Genomic DNA, 19745 nt, shown 5'->3' on the forward strand with positions numbered 1-19745 from the left:
CCTCTGAGTCTTACAGCACACCAGCACCCCCCACCCACCAGTCGCCCTGCACTTGCCACCTGACCCTGCTTCCATGCCTCCTGGTAACCTTGCACTACCGGGCTGGGATTGCCCCTTGTAGTCCCAGCCTTCCAGTACTTAACTCAGGGCTCTGCTGCTCTGGCTGCACTTCTTCCTGTACCCTCCCCCCTGCACTTCTTGTTTGCACACTTGCACAATCTCAATGACACAACGCCTAGTAAGATCACTCTCTTGTCCTCTCTGGTCCCCCTCCCTTGCCTTGTTGTGCCTTGAAACACTTGTGTATAGGTGCATAGTAAATAACGAATCAATCAATCAATCAATCAATCAATCAATCAATCAGAAATATACCCAGATTGCAGCCTGTCCAAAACTCAGGTGCAAGACTTCTGCTTCGATTAAGAGAATGCACCAACGCCCCCCTGGCTTGCACTCTGCACTGGCTGCCTAACATATGAAGTACTATATGCAAAAGCATGTGCCTGGTTTTCAAAAGGCCCGTGGCCACCACATCAACCCTTTAACAGACAGATTACACCAATAGCGAGCCTCCAGCCCACTGAGATCCCTGGATTCTCACTATTCCCAGGTTTCCTAAACCTAGGTTGGCTGGACGAATTTATGCACTACTGGCATCTATATTTAGACAATAGAACCCAAGGAGAGGGGGCATTAACTGTTGGGTAATTCCCCCAGGGCCGAGGTTAGAAGCTCGAGCAAAGCGAGTGCTTTGATGTAGCCCTAGGGGTAATGCCCCCCCCCTCTGGGGGTTCTGTTGCTATTAGTACACGGGCAGGTCGTACCAGGGTACTAATAGCATTTTTCTCGAGTTATGAAATGCTGTGGAAACCGTTTCGCACTCCCCCCGCCTTGGCTCTCTTGACTTTGCGGCATGCGAGTCTATGATCGTAAGTAGACCTGACTGGTTGTCACGATCCTGCTCGCCTGCCAACCAGCACCGCTACATGCGCCTGTTCCTTTATTTCCTTGTTTTACCGCTGCAGTTTTGGACTAATTTAATTGCATTTTCCATTCCGGCTTTTGGGCTAAACCAGCAGATGCATTCTGGGACATGTATGCTGTCCAAAAGGCAGAGGGCTGTAGGAGGCATACTAAATACATTTGTTTGCAGCAAGCTACTAAGAGCTGCAGAGGGCCTGATTGCATTCACCTGTTCCAAGCTACTGCAGACTAGGCTGCAGAGAGCTGGAGAGCACTTGATTAGAAACCACTGCTGCAGGCTACTGAAGCCAGGGCTGGACTTAATTGAACAAAGCTGCCAGAAACTGCAATCAGCTCCATCCTGCTGGCCTGCTGGCTGGGAGGGCCTTTATAAGCTCACTTTGAAGAGAAGCAGTTGTCAGTCAACTGCTTCCACTGGGAGTTCATGCTGGTGCTCCTCTGGGGTCCCACCTGGCGGCTCTGCCACACTCTACTGCCTTCTGCCCTGCTCCTCTGGGCTTCCACCTGACGGCTCTGCCGCACTCCACTGCCTTCCGCCCTGCTCCTCTGGGCTCCCACCTGACAGCTCTGCCGCACTCCGCTGCCTTCCACCCTGCTCCTCTGGGCTTCCACCTGACGGCTCTGCCACACTCCGCTGCCTTCCGCCCTGCTCCTCTGGGCTCCCACCTGACGGCTCTGCCGCACTCTGCTGCCTTCCGCCCTGCTCCTCTGGGCTCCCACCTGACGGCTCTGCCGCACTCCGCTGCCTTCCGCCCTGCTCCTCTGGGTTCCCACCTGACGGCTCTGCCACACTCCGCTGCCTTCCGCCCTGCTCCTCTGGGCTCCAGCCTGACGGCTCTGCCGCACTCCGCTGCCTTCCGCCCTGCTCCTCTGGGCTCTCATCTGACGGCTTTGCCACACTCCACTGCCTTCTGCGCTTCTCCTCTAGGCTTCCCTGCCTGGCAGCCTTGCCACACTCCTCTGCCTTCTGCCCTGTTCCTCTGGGCTCCTTGCCTTGCAACCTGCCTGTTCTAACTTCTGATATCCTATCCTGTCCTGCGCCGGGTTATTTCTTTCAATGCTGATTTCTACTTGTATACATCTTGGTCCACTGTTGTGCCTCCACTTGAATCCGTTTTATAGTGTGACCCTGGGTTGGTCTCCGTTAAGATCAGATAAGGGAAGACTTCTGTTGCCTTCACCTAGTCCATTGAAGTCGTACCTGCCTCAGTATATGGTCTTTCAGTTTTACCCTTGCACTGAGTACAACAGTTTCCTCGGCATGCCTAAGTCATGACGTTGCTGTATGACTGTTGTTAAGAGCAATCTGCTGGTACCTATCCCAAGGGCTTTCCTTAATCCCTGGAGACCCCTTATCATATTCAAGTACACCCTTATTTCTGATCAATCCAAGTTGCCCAGCGTACTTGCTTGTCTTTGCCTTTTCTCTGTCTCTTTGTTTACAGCCTGCTCCTGCAGTTCCTGTGAATACCTGTTTCAACTCACAGCTTGGTATGTACCTTTAATCTGTTATATTCTAGCATTGTCTCCGGAATCTCCCTTTATCTACTTACATACAGTGAGAGATAGCCTCTGTCCTGTACTCTCCGCCTAGACTTGTGACAGATTGACTGACCAAAAAGAAAATTTTGATTCTTGGGCCAATGCTTGTTCGATCCAAGATGCCTCTGATGAAAAACAAGAACCCTTGGCGAACCCCTACGTCCTCCAAGCAAACTGCCAGCACTCAGTTACTTGAGACTTTTACCCATAATGAAGCTACCGTCCTCAGAGAGAATGGGTATCTCCGTGCCAAGTTTTTTTCAAATTTTTCTGCCAAACCAAGTACTCCGGCATGCGACTTGATGACTGCAGAACAGTTACAGGAAGAAAATAGGTATTTGACTCAGTTCTTGGCATGCCCCTCCAAGACAAGGGCTGGTTGGGAGGCTTCAACCTGTCCCACTGGGAATAGTCTTCCTACTGTGTACTGTGCCAGTGAACCTGTACATCATTGCCCTTCCACTATTCAGTGTGTTAGGGGTGACATCATGAAGCAAGATTCCAAGACGCTTGATGTTGGTGCTATACATTATCCTGACAAACACAATGCCACTCATGCCTCTAGACTTTGTTTTGAACCACAGATCTACTCTGAAATCTCAGAGTCTTATGCTAAGATAACAGCAGATCCTGAGCCTTCGACCAAAGAAAGACCATCTAAGTCCCCCGAGGATGTCTTTGATTTGGAAAATATCCAGAAACAGCTATTTGCTCTAAAGAGGCAATCTATGGATTTAAATGACGACTATGCCTTACTGTATGGGCTAAACGTAAGAGAGGGATACATGTCATCTTCTGATAACCCAAGTTACCTTGAACCACACATTCTCTGTCTAATTATTGATGACATTTAGGTTCCTAATGAGTTGCATAAGCTAAAGGAAAGAATGTTGGAGCGAATAGAAAGATTGAAGCAGGAATATGCTTACCAGTTGCAGGCTAACTTGGATTGCTCTTCTCTTTCTGTTCAAAATGCCAGCCAGGCTTTCCCCAACTACTATTTATTAGGTGAAGACCTGTCCTCCTGTACCTCACTGGGTGACTCTTTGAAAAGGCCTCTTCTGTCTCCAGCTGAGTCTACCTCTGCTATCTCTTCTGACACTTCTGCAGACTCGGTGCAAGACTTTTTCAAGGAGTCTAACCATAGTCTAACTCCAATGCTGTCCTCGACCCAAACTCCTTCCTGGGTTCCAACGCACACAGACAGCAATACAATTGACTTTTCTAGTGTTTACAACCCCACAATTACTGCAGTATCTGAAAAGATTGCCAGTCCAACAAACCTCTGTTTCAAAGACTGTGTTTCAACGCTTGCTCATGCCTGTGACTTGAACCAAGACTGTGCATCCATTCTTATCCCGGTGTCCACTTCAACACCCAAAGTAATCCAAATGCCCATAACTGAAATGAAACCACAAGAAATGAATGAAGATTGCACTGAATGCAAAAGCATCTCCTTCAGTGAAAAGGAAGATTCAGTAATGGATTTAGTGTTTTAAGACCTTATGATCAGTACCATTGTTAGTGTTATCCCGCTTGAACATTTAAACCAGTGGAACGAGATACCTGTACTCCCTATCAGTGAAAGGATTTTGATCAAGCCTCCGCTAGCCTTGCACTCAGCAGTATCTCCTTCCCAAGTACTTGAACACTCCGAGCCTTTAACCAATTACATGCGTGTGGTATCCAGGGCTCAATGCCAAAGACTACCTATTGGAATAGTAATGCCATGAGAATACCAGCTCTCTCTGACAAAGAACAAACGTACCCTTTCTGAAAGTCACCAAGATAGTTCAGTTATGCCACAGCCATCTGAAGGTAAAAGATTTTCTTTGCATTCTGAGTCACATTTACAACCGCTGCATCCAAAGAACAACCTAAAATCTGCAATTCCGCTGTCTGTACCAGCCTCTATTGCTGTATCCTCTAAAGAGATTCAGTCTACAATTCTGTTTTCCTGTACACCCACCTTACGTACTGATGTACCTTGCGAGTCGTTTGTTAGGGTTGTGAAGAACAATAATCCCTTTGCATTTTCTGATCAAAGTACTACACTGAAGGAGTATAAAACCTTTACCTGTGCATTGATTTCTACTTTAGTGCTTCAACCCTTACTCTTTCTATTGCTTCAAAGACACAATGGACTATGCCTTCTTTTGGGGCACCAGGATGGGTCCTTCTTAGGGAGAATTTTCATTTCATGGCAAATTTCCCTCACCTAGTGAGTCCCTCAGCAGCTTTGCTGGATCTTTGGAGTTGTTTCTTTCCACTTGGTAAGAGTGTGAGCTTTTCCCCCACTCTTACTGGTATTTTGCTATGTGTTTTGACCTGTTTTTGTGATTGTGGGCTCTGGAGTACACCACTTCAGTAGCCCCCCTCTTTTGTGTGCGTCACACAGCACCTTCTGTGCAGTGGCACAGGGTTGTCGTTCAGACTCCCCCGACTCCATTTCTGAGGCGACTACCGTCCCCCAGAAAAGGGTAAAGTTACCATTAACTTTACTTAGTCAAATTTAACCACAGATCCAGTACACACCATCTTACATGGAGTGCTGGAAGGGTTAACTCTTAACTTTTTATCTGTACCTCACAGAGCATTGTTTCGCTCTTTTTAACATTTAGATGGCTGGTGGCAGTGGTATCTACCCTACTTTTATACTGCGGTTATCTTATATAACAGTGGTAATATTGTAGGCTATTGTGTTAGTCTCGAATATAAACCCGCTTGACAAAATACTTTTTCTTTTGGCTCCGGTGCGGTTTATTCGCCATTTCTTTTTGTTAAAACCCTTCTTGTGTTTTTCTTTGCACAGCAAACCAGGATTGCCTTCTTTGTGCACTGTCTTTTGGTGGGATTCTACCTAGAAGCCCTCCTCAGGGTGCCTGGGTGTCTAGGTGGGCTGAATGTGAGGGAGGGGTGTAGTCACCCCCTGCACAGGGTACCCTAGGAAACCCAAGTTGCACCTTTTTCATGATTGGCTGAGGTGGTTTTCTGGACTGGACAAACCCCCTGCTGTGTGATTGACAGCCAGGCTGTGTGAATGGGGGTTTTTGCGCATAAAAGGCAGGTCTCTTGGGCTGGAAGTCAGAGAGTCACCACTGGAACTACAAGGAACCGACGAGAAGCGGAGGAGAGGTCGACTGCTGCAACTACCCCGTACCGGTATAGCCCTGCTGCAGTCCTGAGCTATCTACCCTTCAAAGACTAAGAGGAGATCCAATCTGGAGTCTTCTTCCCTTGAGCCTGGTGGGGATAACCAGCTCATCCTCTTCAGCCAGAGGTCGCCTTCGTGGTCGAAATCGCTGCACACTGCTGTAGTGGTCCGGATAGCCACCTGAAGAACCTCTCCTGTTTTAAGGAGTGCAGCTTTTATTCATTGTCGCTGCTGCCAGCCTCATCTCTGTGTGGTGCTGACCCCCTCAGCATCCTTCGTCATGCTGAAGCTGCAGGAAAGCGTGGGTCTGCAGGAAACTAACAGGAACAACTGCCGTGGCACCAGCTTCGTTCTTTGAGAAATGTACTGTGTCCTGTTTGAGGAATTTTGGGTGAAATCCCTATATCACTATTTTAAGGCTTGTCCTTAATTTTCCCTCCTTCTTATAACTTTGCTTCCGAACATTGACAATATCAAAGTATTCTTGGCAACGTTGAATCTCGAACTGTCAGACTGTGTGATCCTCGACAACAGGCACCCGGTGTCACTTGACTTTGGCTCCGGCCCCTTGACTCTTGAACTCCTGTCTATGTGTGTTCTTCGATTCTGTCTGCCTAACCAACATATTGCCTGTGATTTTTGCCCCCAACTCTCTCAGGGTATTTCAGGTGCTAAGTGTGTTTTTACCCCGGTAGCATTTCTTGCCGCGGATATGCGTTTATCTAGTAGACCGAACAGTCAAAAAGTGATCGCAATTGTATTCACGGTAACGTGTTCTGTTTCATAACACCGGTCCATTCAAACACAGGGTACTTACCTCGAAAAATACTGTACAAAGTGAATTGGTTACTTGTAGTATATTTTACGTGTGGTTTTTGAATTAATAGAAGTGTCGTGTTAATAACAAATGGTTTAAAAATAAATGTACTTATATTTTTTACCTGAAACCTTGAGTCAGTGTTTGCTTGAGTCACAGTAATTGTGGTCCCTTTGTGTAATCTCTTCTACTGCTCATATACTCTTGAGATAAGCCTGGCTGCTCCGCTACTGCTACCACTATAACCTAGTAGTGCAGGCTTGTACCAAAGGTAAAACTTGTATTGCCACCTGTAGTCTTAATTGTGTGTATTGGTCCCTAAGGGCACTGCACAGAATTCTGCCTAACACTGGTGTACAGCGGCGAGGATTTGAAAGTAGAGTGATTACACTTAGAGTGCTGCTATTGCTTGGGTTCAACTAACCACAAGGTTAACACCAGTAATTCTATCTAACAAAGAAATCATGCCAAATATGGAAAGCTACACTGAAGAGGGTCTTTTGAACTAGACTGCTGAGGTTTTGAGAACCATGTGTAGGGAGAGGAATCTCTCTGGTAGAGGAAAGAAATCTGAATTGATTGCAAAGTTAATAGGAAAGCAAAGTCTGGAGAGTGGGTCAGAAGGGCCTACCCCTCCAGCAAATGTGGATACTGATGTTTCTGATTCTGAGAGTGTTGATTTGGAAGAAGTAGATGAGTCCTTGTTTGGTAACCCTACAACTCCTTTGCCTGCTCAGAAAGCACAACCTCTGTCCACTGGGACCCCCACAGGTCCTACACTTACTCCTGAATTTATTGTACTTGAGAAAATGAGACTTGAATTGGAAGTGAAACGTATTGATGCACAAACTGCCATGAAACATCAAGAGTTAAGGCTCAGAGAAATGGAGCTGAATCATGAACTAGAAATGAAGAAACTGTCTGTAGAAAAGGCTTCTCTCCCAGAGTCTTCTAGGTTGCGAGCCCCAAGAGACCCCGTATGCCAAAGGAAATGATTGGTATGTATGAGACTAAACTTGATGTTTTGGATTGGTTAGCAATGTTTGAGTACAATCATGGGATTCAAGGTATCTCAGGGAATCAGTTGATTCTCTGGCTTTTCTCTAGGCTTCCCCCTGTTGCAAGTGATGCTGTAATGGAGTTGGGGGGGGGGGAGGATAAACAGGATTATGAGTGTGTGAAGCTAGCATTAATAGCTAGATTTGGGAAGACCCCTTCCCAGTATCATAATAGGTTTAGAACCCTCAAAAAGCATGATGGTACCCCTTGGGCTACCTCGGTGTGCGAATGTTTGAAAAACTTAGATGGTTGGGTTAAGGGTTACTAAGTGAACACTTATGAAGGTTTGAGGAATATTGTAATGTTGGAGTCTATTTTTGATGTCTGTTCCCCTGGGCTTAGACAGCACTTGGCTGATTCAAAGGAGATAGATCCTAAGAAACTAGCGAAGGCTGCAGACTTGTGGGTTGCCAACAGGGCCACTCACAAGGATTCTGGGACAACTCAGAAAAAGGATGAGTCAAAGCAGCCAAAGAAAGACAACAAAGAGAATACCAATAATTCCAATCCAAAAGAGGACCCCAAACATAACCAGGGTAAGCCACAAGGAAAACCGAATCAGGCTAGTGTACCATCTGGTCCCAGATCAGATGGAGGTCAGAGTAAACCCCCATTCCAGAGAGCAGGATTTACTTACTGCCATTGCAGGGCAAGGAAAGACTAAGGGGAAACCCAAGTCTGCCGGCAAGAAACCAGCAAGCACTCCTGTGCCCAGAAGGACATCTCCAAGACTGTCCAAAGTCACATCTGTGACTCCCACACCAGCTGACGCTGAGTGTGAGGTTCAACCCTGTATGGTCAAACTAGATACTGAGGAATCAGATCTAGAAGAAGATCTTATCTTGGTAGGAGATCTGGACCCTGTTGACCATCCTGAGCTGCAGTCTTTACTGGCAGAAGGTGGACCAACAGGGAAGATTTCAGTAAGGGACAAATGGAATGTCCTACCTTGGAAGGTCTTCGCCAACAGGCAACTTCTCAGCTCAATGGGACTGAGCCTGGGAAGTATAGGTTGCACTGGGAAGATGGCCTCTTCTACAGTGAACCAACTGAGTCAACCCCTGGAGACTGCAAAAGACCTGTAGTACCTCTAGTGAACCAACTCCAGTTTCTGCGGTTACCTCAAGAGATACCTTTGGCTGGTCACTTAAGTTTTAAGAAGACCAAGGAAAGGCTCTCCCTTTACTTCTATTGGCCTAAGATGGGTTCAGAAGTAGACAAATTCTGCAGAAGCTGTCACACTTGCCAAACCTCTGGCAAGAGTGGATCCAAGAATGTGGCACCCTTACTGCCTCTCCCAGTGGTGGGAGTTCCTTTTGAGAGGGTCGGGATTGACATTGTTGGTCCTCTTGATCCTCCCACATCTTCAGGCAACAGGTTTATCCTGGTTGTAGTGGATCATGCCACTAGATTTCCTGAAGCCATACCTATGTGGACTGCTATGGCTCCGGCTGTGGCTAAGGCCCTACTTTGTGTTTTTACCAGAGTAGGTTTTCCTAAGGAGGTGATATCTGACAGGGGATCAAATTTTATGTCCAACTACATGCAAGCCATGTGAAAAACCTGTGGAGTAACCTACAAGTTCTCAACTGCCTACCACCCCCAAACCAATGGGTTGGTAGAGAGGTTTAACAGAACTATAAAAACCATGATAGGTGCTTTAGAAGAACCCCTTAAAAGAATGTTGGACCTACTGCTGCCACACCTTCTCTTTGCATGTTAAGAAGTCCCTCAGGAGGGAGTAGGATTTAGTCCCTTTGAACTTCTCTATGGTCATCCAGTCAGAGGTCCATTGGCCCTGATTAAGGAGTGGTTGGAGAGTGCTCCTTCCCCAAAGCCAGTCAAAGTGACTGACTATGTGATAGGTCTCCGGAGGAGAATGTCACACATGATGGCAGAGGCAACTGATAACTTGAAGGCTGGTCAAGCTCTGGTCAAACATGGTTGAGTTTACTCAAGACCAGCTTGTTCTTGTTATGGTACCCACAAGGCAGAGGGCCTTGCAGGACAAATGGATAGGACCCTTCAAGATTGTGGGTAAACTTGGAGAGTTGAACTATCTGGTGGACTTAGACAAACCTAAGGAGGCTCCCAGAGTCTTTCACACCAACCGTTTGAAGGCATATGTCTCTCGACATGACATAGGAGCTTTGCTTCTAGCTTCAGCTCAGGAGGAGGATGAGAGTGAACCTCTGCCTGACCTCCTCAGAGCTTTACCTTCAGATTAGCAAGTGGAAGGAATTAATCTCTCTTCCAGTCTCACATCTGACCAGCAGGATGCGTGCAAGTTACTTTTGAATCATTTTGCCTCCCTGTTCTCACTTTCACCAGGTTTAACCCCTTGGGGCCAGCATGATATACTCACTGGTGACTGTTTGCCTGTCAAAAGCAGGGGTTACAGAATGTCTGACATTGTAAGAACCCATATAAGGAATGAGGTCAACAAGATGCTTGATCTCGGGGTTATAGAACCCTCTACTAGCCCATGGTCTAGCCCAGTTGTGCTTGTACCAAAGGAAGGATCCAAGGAGTTGAGATTATGCGTGGACCATAGAGCTCTAAATGCAGTCCCAACGGCTGATGCCCATCCTTTACCTAGGACAGATGAGCTAGTGGACAAACCTGGTACAGCGAAGTACCTCAGCACATTTGACCTAACGTCAGGCTATTGGCAAATAGCCCTGACAGACCATGCCAAGGAGAAAACTACATTTTCTACCCCAGCTGGCCTCTACCAATTCAAGGTAATGCCTTTTGGATTAAAGAATGGACCTGCTACATTTCAGAGGATGGTCAATCAAGTTCTGAATGGGATGGAGGACTTCTGCATGGCATACTTGGATGACATTGCAGTGTTCAGCCCTACATGGAAAGAACATATTGAACACCTAGGCTATGTATTGCAGGCTCTGGAAGAGGCCCATCTGACCATAAAGGCAAGCAAATGTCAAATTGGTCAGAGTTCAGTGGTCTACCTTGGACATGAGGTAGGAGTAGGTGAAATAAGGCCATTGCATAGCAAAGTAAAAGCTGTACAAAACTGGGCCACCCCTACTACTCAAACCCAAGTGAGAGCCTTCTTAGGTCTCACTGGGTATTATAGGAACTTCATGGAGAACTATGGGACCATAGCTTCTCCCTTGAATGTCATTTCCTCTCCCAAATTTCCTAAGAAGGTCAAATGGAATGAGGAGTGCAATCAAGCCTTTGAAGGTCTAAAGAAAGCCCTTTGTCAAGCTCCAGTCCTAAGAGCTCCTGACTATCACAAACCCTTCATTGTACAAACTGATGCTTCAAATGTAGGCATAGGTGCAGTCCTTAGTCAACTGGATGAGAAAGGTAGGGAACACCCCATTTGTTTCATCAGCAGGAAGTTAAAGGATCCTGAAACAAGGTGGGCAACAGTAGAACGTGAATGCTTTGCTATTGTGTGGGCACTGAAGAGGTTTGACCATACTTGTATGGATCTACCTTCACCATTCAGACTGACCACCAACCCTTGAGATGGCTGATGCAAATGAAAGGGGAAAACCCGAAGTTACTCAGATGGTTAATCTGCCTCCAAGGATTTGATTTTTCCATTGAGCACAGAGCAGGAAGTCACCACCAAAATGCTGATGGTCTCTCTAGGATGGTTGTAACCGACTAGAGTATGAGAACCATCCAGGAGTAGATTAAATCCTCCTAGTCCCTTACTCTGGGAGGGGCGAGTGTTAGAGAGAATTCTCATTTCATGGCAAATTTCCCTTACCTAGTGAGTCCCTCAGCAGCTTTGCTGTATCTCTGGAGTTGTTTCTTTCCACTTGGTAAGAGTGTGAGCTTTTCCGCCACTCTTACTGGCATTTTGCTACGTGTTTTGACCTGTTTTTGTGATTGTGGTCTCTGTAGTACACCACTTCAGTAGCCCCCCTCTTTTGTGTGTGTCATACAGCACCTTCTGTGCAGTGGCACAGGGTTGTCGTTCAGACTCCTCCGACTCCATTTCTAAGGCGACTACCGTCCGAAAAGAGTAAAGTTACCATTAACTTTACTTAGTCAAATTTAACCACAGATCCAGTAAACACCATCTTACATGGAGTGCTGGAAGAGTTAACTCTTAACTCTTTATCTGTACCTCACAGAGCATTGTTTCGCTCTTTTTAACATTTAGACATGGCTGGTGGAAGTGGTATCTACCCTACCTTTCTACCGCGGTTATCTTATATAACCGTGGTAATATTGTAGGCTATTGTGTTAGCCTCGAACTTAAACCCGGCTGACCAAATACTTTTTCTTTTGGCTCCAGTGCGGTTTATTCACCATTTCTTTTTGTTAAAACCCTTCTTGTGTTTTACTTTACGCGGCAAACCAGGTTTGCCTTCTTTGTTCACTGTCTTTTGGCGGGCTGCTACCTAGAAGCCCTCCTCAGAGCGCCTGGGTGTCTAGGTGGGCTGAATGTGAGGGAGGGGTTTAGTCACCCCCTGCACAGGGTACCCTAGGAAACCCAAGTTGCACTTTTTCATGATTGGCTGAGGTGGTTGTCCGGACTCGACAACCCCCCTGCTGTGTGATTGACAGCCAGGCTGTGTGAATGGGGGTGTTTGCACATAAAAGGCAGGTCTCTTGGGCTGGATGTCAGAGTTGCCACTGGAACTACAAGGACCCGACGAGAAGCGGAGGAGAGGTCGACTGCTGCAACTACCCGGTACCGGTGAAGCCCTGCTGCAGTCCTGAGCTATCTACCCTTCAACTGCTAAGAGGAGATCCAGTCCGGAGTCTTCTTCCCTTGAGCCTGGTGGGGATAACCAGCTCATCTACTTCAGCCAGAGGTCGCCTTCGTGGTCAAAATCGCTGCACACTGCTGTAGTGGTCCGGATAGCCACCTGAAGAATCTCTCCTGTTTTTAAGGAGCGCACCTTTTATTCATTGTCGCAGCTGCCGGCCTCATCCCTGTGTGGTGCGGACCCCCTCATTGTCCTTCATGCTGAAGCTGCAGGAAAGCGTGGGTCTGCGGGAAACTAACGGGAACAACTGCCGTGGCACCAGCTTCGTTCTTTGAGAAAGGTGCGGTGTCCTGTTTGAGAAATTTTGGGTGAAATCCCTGTTTCACAACTTTAAGGCTTGTCCTTACTTTTCCCTCCTTCTTATAACTTTTGCTTCCGAACATTGACAATATCAAAGTATTCTTGGCAACGTTGAATCTCGAACTGTCCGACTTTGTGATCCTCGACAACAGGCACCCGGTGTCACTTGACTTTGACTCCGGCCCCTTGACTCTTGAACTCCTGTCTATGTGTGTTCTTCGATGCTGTCTGCCTAACCAACATATTGCCCGTGATTTTTGCCCCCAACTCTCTCTGGGTATTTCGGGTGCTAAGTGTGTTTTTACCCCCGTAGCATTTCTTGCCACGGATATGCGTTTATCTAGTAGACCGAACTGTCAAAAAGTGATCGCAATTGTATTCACGGTAACGTGTTCTGTTTCATAACACTGGTCCATTCAAACACAGGGTACTTACCTCGAAAAATACTGTACAAAGTGAATTGGTTAGTTGTAGTATATTTTACGTGTGGTTTTTGAATTAATAGAAGTGTCGTGTTAATAACAAATGGTTTAAAAATAAATGTACTTATATTTTTTACCTGAACCCTTGAGTCAGTGTTTGCTTGAGCCACAGTAATTGTGGTCCCTGTGTGTAATCTCTTCTACTGCTCATATACTCTTGAGATAAGTCTGGCTGCTCCACTACTGCTACCACTATAACCTAGTAGTACAGGCTTGTACCAAAGGTAAAACTTGTATTGCCACCTGTAGTCTTAATTGTGTGTAGGGGTCCCTAAGGGCACTGCACGGAATTCTGCCTAACAGTCCTGTGAGGGGGGCATACTGTCGATCCTGCTCACGTGCCAACCAGCACCGCTACATGCACCTCTTCCTTTATTTCCTTGTTTTACCGCTGCAGTTTTGGACTTGAATGTTCCATTCCGGCTTTTGGGTTAAACCAGCAGATGCATTCTGGGAAATGTATGCTGTCCAAAAGGAGAGGGCTGGAGGAGGCATACTAAATACATTTGTTTGCAGCAAGCTACTAGGAGCTGCAGAGGGCCTGCTTGCATTCACATGTTCCAAGCTACTGCAGGCTAGGCTGCAGAGAGCTGGAGAGAACTTGATTAGAAACCACTGCTGCTACTGCTGCAGGCTACTGAAGCCAGGGCTGGACTTAATTGAACACAGCTGCCAGAAACTGCAATCAGCTCCACCCTGCTGGCTGGGAGGGCCTTTATAAGCTCACTTTGAACAGAAGCAGTTGTCTGTCAACTGCTTCCCCTGGGAGTTCGTGCTGGTGCTCCTCTGGGCTCCCACCTGGCGGCTCTGCCACACTCCACTGCCTTCCGCCCCGCTCCTCTGGGCTCCCACCTGGCGGCTCTTCCGCACTCTGCTGCCTTCCGCCCTGCTCCTCTGGGCTCCCACCTGATGGCTCTGCCGCACTCCGCTGCCTTCCGCCCTGCTCCTCTGGGCTCCCACCTGATGGCTCTGCTGCACTCCGCTGCCCGCACTCCGCTTCCTTCCGCCCTTCTCCTCTGGGCTCCAGCCTGATGGCTCTGCCGCACTCCACTGCCTTCCGCCCTGCTCCTCTGGGCTCCCGCCTGACGGCTTTGCCGCACTCCGCTGCCTTTTGCCATTCTCCGGTGGGCTTCCCTGCCTGGCAGCCTTGCCACACTCCTCTTTTGTCTTCTGCCCTGTTCCTCTGGGCTCCTTGCCTTGCAACCTGCCTGACTTCTGATATCCTATGCTGTCTTGTACCTGGTTATTTCTTTAAACGCTGCTTTCTACTTGTATACATCTTGGTCCACTGTTGTGCCTCCACTTGAATCCGTTTTATAGTTTGACCCTGGGTTGGTCTCCATTCAGATCAGCTAAGATAAGACTTCTGTTGCCTTAACCTAGTCCGTTGAAGTCGTACCTGCCTCAGTATATAGTCTTTCAGTTTTACCCTTGCACTGAGTACAACAGTTTCCTGTGCACGCCTAAGTCATGACGTTGCTGTATGACTGTTAAGAGCAATCTGCTGGCACCTATCCCAAGGGCTTTCCTTAATCCATGGAGACCCCTTATCATATTCCAGTACACCCTTACTTCTGATCAATCCAAGTTGGCCAGCGTACTTGCTTGTCTTTGCCTTTTCTCTGTCTCTTTGTTTACAGTCTGCTCCTGCAGTTACTGTGAATACTTGTTTCAACTAACAGCTTGGTATGTACTTTTAATCTGTTATATTCTAGCATTGTCTCCGGAATCACCCTTAATCTTCTTGCATACAGTGAGAGACAGCCTCTGCCCTGTACTCTCCACCTAGACTTGTGACACTGGTCTAGAAGAGTTTGTTCTCTGAATTTTCTGAGCCAGGTAGGGTGGGGCGGCGTTGCTTAGGCATTTGTGTGCAATCGAATGTGTCTTGAACGTGATCCTTTCTTTTATTGGGAGCCAGTATGCAATTCTTCTGGTGGCTGAGATGTGATCTCTTCGTGGGATATGGCATATGGTGCCATCGGACGATAGGTCTGACATGCAACTGACTACCTTTCCACCAACTAATATCCAAGCACATTCCAGTTGAGTGAGTCGAGGGAGCGACAACCCTTCCTCACTCAAAAACAAAGGGAGAGACGGTTGTGTGCTATACTGCAATGGCCCCACTGCCCTGGCCACATTGCTCACGCACAGCATATATGAAATAACACGGCTGGAGCCATGGATTCATCAACCCTTCTCTTTATTCCCCTGTTACATCCTTTCCTTCCAGGGCTCTAGTAGCCCTCCTATTCCTCCCAGCTCCCTTTGGGTCCTTGGCACTACCTCTCTTCCCTTAAGGTCGTTCCTAGTAAAGGTAGCCTCTTCTGATTTCGCTGCAACACCTCCCCCCGACTTATCATCAAGCTGTCTCCTCTCCCTTCAACTCATGCCTGGCGTATAGTCGTCTGGTGGTGCTGATAACGTCCCCTATCACACGGAGCTTCTTCTTTAGTGCCATCCTATCTCGTCTCCAGTTTGCCCCCAGGGTCCATAGGGGTATCCTCGGTACTCTCCGCCTGGTGGGTCTTCCCTCCTTCTGTGTTCCCACCTGTGAAAGTCTCCCTTTGTTCTGCCCCTATCGCTGTGGGGGTCCTGTTTCTTCTTTGGTGGGAAGGGGATCCCTTCTCTGCACACCAGCTCGAAATGATGGCTTCTCCCGCATTAGGTGCACCGATGCCCCATTGCCGGGCATGGTCCACTGTGGGGGAATCGCATCCCACACCTGTAGCACATACTCTCTTCTCCACCTGGCTGCCACCCCTGGGGTTGCTTGCTTGTTTGAAAGAATTTAATTTCTGAAACCAGGACAAAAAAGACCAAATTTGAAAAAAAATAAGGTTGCCCATTAGGTCAAAGTTAGTAGAAACCAAGAAGGCATGTTAATCATAGTGTATCAAACATGCATGATGCATCTGTTAGTTGAATGTTTGTTTCTCCCGATTTGTAATACTAATACAGGGCTCTGCAACTTTTGGATCTTCAGATGTTTTAGACTTCAACTCCCATCATCCCTAGTCAGCATATGCAATGGCGGGGGATCTTGGGAGATATAGGACAAAACATCTGGAGAACCGCAGATTAAAGATTTATGTACTAAACGTTATCTAGAGAATGTCTTCCATGACCAATTATGAGGTGCATAGTCTTATCTTGAAACTGCTACAATAGACATAAAAGAAAGACTCTGTACATTTTATAGATTTTCGATAGGAACACGCATATGGGAATAAAGAGTTAGGGTGCCATATCTTATTTAGAATTACATAAAATAAGTCTGACATTATGTATATCACAATATTTATAAATGCACCTTATATTATTAGATGCTAAAGGGTGTGTATAATCGAAGCAGTCAGAGACTGCGACCTACCCTCAATGATGTCTGCACAGCCACTACCAAGTGCATGCAAAGGGTTTGAGGGTCAATAAAGCAAGTTGTGCAGTGGTCCAGTGACACTCTAGACCAGTAGCTCGCTGTGTATGCACATTTGTTCAGCGCTCACAGCTCCGTGCACACAGGACAACTGGGGAAGAAGGACAGAACACAGCCCTGATGGTAAATGATGGCAGATGTGGATTAGGATTCTCACAAGGTGCCAACTTGGCAAAGGATGACTATGTGGGGCAAATATCTCAGGACCCCATGCCATTGTTTCTGCCACATGAGCTACTTGCAACCAGTGTGCCCGGATGCAAGCTATGGATGGCACCATCTACAAATAAGACGACAATGATCAAGGTCATGTGGGTTTGGGGGGCAGTTAATGCTACACATTCAGGAAAAGTTCATAAAAAGGACTGCCCCCCACACGCCCTTCATTCCACTGGTGAACACAGACTGAACGTTTCATCATGAGAGGCGGCCCCTGTTGAATTGATCAATGCATTTGATGCCTTTCTGATTGAACTGTTCACAACCTGTACCACCAAAACCTAATGAAGGGATCCGAGCCCAATTCATTCAGGGCTGTAATTCAGCAAAACTGTGACCCTTCTTCCGACGTGAGTCAGCTATGACGCCGAAATGCATGCTGGCACTGGGGCGGTGCCATAGAACACTAAGCGTCCGGGGCAGCGCACAAGGAAGCAGCACAGCACGGAAACCTGGCTGCATGCGGCCTCGGGGCCTGCCCTGACCCTAGCCATCCCTGATAACTATTCCATCATTAGAGGCGATAGGGATACTAAGCAAACAAAGGGGGGTGGATTAGAAGTTATATTTAAGAGTTCGCTCAATCTCAGAGCTGATAACACCTTGCAGCTGCCATCAGCTGAACCACTCTCTATTAAACTACTGATTTCTCCCAATCACACAGCCTTAGTGCATCTCATATACAGGCCACCTGGCCCTACCTCCACATTTGCTGAGGACATCTCATCCATTTTAGCCTCTAGCACTAAGCCTAAATCTCCAATCATCATACTTGGCAACCTCAACTTGGGACACAATATGACGCAGCAAGTTTTCTGGCTGACTTCGGCCTCACCCAACACATAAATGAACCTACGCATTTCAAAGGTCGCACCCTTGACTGGGTTTCAGACATGAACTGTGCACTAAAGGTAACCTCCGTGACACCATGTGCGTGGTCTGATCACCACAAAATAATATTCTCTATTAATTCTAGCCCTCCCACTGACAAACCTAGCATTGCCCAGCCAACCTATACGCGAAACAAGAAGGATATTACGGTTGAGAAACTACTCCCACTTCTCCTCCCTCTACTGAACTCTGCCTCTACCTCTTGCTCGGTCCCAACTAATTTAGTTGACACCTACAACCGTGCCATGTTAAAAGCCCTTAACACTATTGCCCCACTCAAACTACGCAAACAAAAACCCTGCAACCATCTTAATTCTTGGTTCACCCCTCACCTTCGCGAACTGCGTGAAGCTAAAAGAAAAGCTGAGTCACATTGGAAAAACTCACCGACACTAGTAAACAGAAACAACCTTACAGCCTCCTCCCTCCCTTACCAAGTAGCTATCCTAGCGGCGAAAAAAAGAAGTGTAGACCATCAGGATCACACAAGCTCAATCCAATACCAAGGAACTCTTCAAGATCCTTAAGGAACTCGAGTCCCCAGTCGCTCCATTGGATACATGCACCACAGACACTGAATGGTGTTCTAATATACAAAAAGCACTACTAAACAAAATTGCCTTGCTCCAAGCCAAAATTAACAGTAAAAAGAGCCACCTCTCGGACTCTGCGGGCAACCCCCAGCCCAACAATACCCCCGCTCCGAAGCATTTATTTAAACATTTCAGCTTCTCATCCCACAACCAAGGAAGTCAAAAACATCATCATGAAGCTTAAGCCTTCCAACTGCCAAGGTGACGCCTGCCCTGCGCCCATGGTAAAGGAAGCGGCTCACGACCTCGCTCCATTCATTACCTCCTTTATCAATTCATCATTCAAAACGGGCACAGTACCCGACAACCACAGGGATGCGTGGGACATCCCCGTAATTAAAAAACCTAACCTTGACCCTAGCAATCCCTCTAACTACAGGCCCATCACCACGGTGCCTTACCTTCTCAAAATTCTGGATCGTGCAGCCTATCTCCAAATCCAGGATTACCTTGATACTAACAACCTACTAGGGCTTAGACAATCTGGCTTCTGCCCAAGACATGGCACGGAGACAGCCCTGACTGACTTGAAAAGCCAAATCAAGGACCTGAAGGACAAGGGCAAACAAGCCTTCTTGTTCCTCCTTGACCTCTCTGCTGCATTTGATGTGGTCGATCACCAAATCCTCTGCCATCACCTTAAGATAGCTGCTCACTTTTCAGAAGCAGCTACTTCTTGGATCAGTTCCTTCCTAACTAACAGATCCATGAGGGTCTTCTCCCCCTTAGCCGCGGCTGACCCAGCACATGTCCCGTGCGGTGTCCCACAAGGCTCTTGTGTATCGCCCACATTGTACAACGTGTTTACTAAACCTCTCTTTGATATTCTCGACTATCTGGGTGTCTCGTACACAAATTATGCAGACGACACCCAGATACGCATCCATATCACTGGTGACTATGTAACCAATGTCAACGCACTCAACTCAGTCTACTTGGTCATCCAGGCCTGGATGGCTCACCACGGGCTCTGCCTTAACGATGAGAAAAGCAAGCTACTCATCTTAGGCTCTCAGTCCAAACTCACAAAGCTTGCCCCCAAATATTACTCCTTCATTATTGATGGAAATGTTATTCAAGTCACCAACGTCACGAAAACACTTGGAATTTACCTAGATTCCACTCTCTCTCTCTCTCAACAGACAAACTAACTCAGTAGTATCAGCATCATCGTACACGTGTAAACTCATCACTGCGTGTCACCCATTCCTGACAACAGACAACTGCCTGATCCTAGCCAGAACCCTCATCATGTCCAAAATTGACTATTGTAACGCCCTCTATTTAGGGACTAGTCAAAGAAACCTCGACAAACTTCAGGTCACCCAGAACAATGCCTTAAGGGCTGCTCTCAACATCCCCAGGCGTTCACACATCTCCTTTACCAGGCGCAACCTACACTGGCTACCCATTACACTTTGCATCTTACTCAAAACACTGGTACTAACACACAAGGCACAGAATAATGCTGCACCTGCTTACCTGGCTACGCGCTTCACACA

The sequence above is a fragment of the Ambystoma mexicanum genome, chromosome 7p (genome assembly GCF_040938575.1).
Source record: "Ambystoma mexicanum isolate Mex_15411 chromosome 7p, UKY_AmexF1_1, whole genome shotgun sequence".
Taxonomy (NCBI): Eukaryota; Metazoa; Chordata; class Amphibia; order Caudata; family Ambystomatidae; genus Ambystoma; species Ambystoma mexicanum.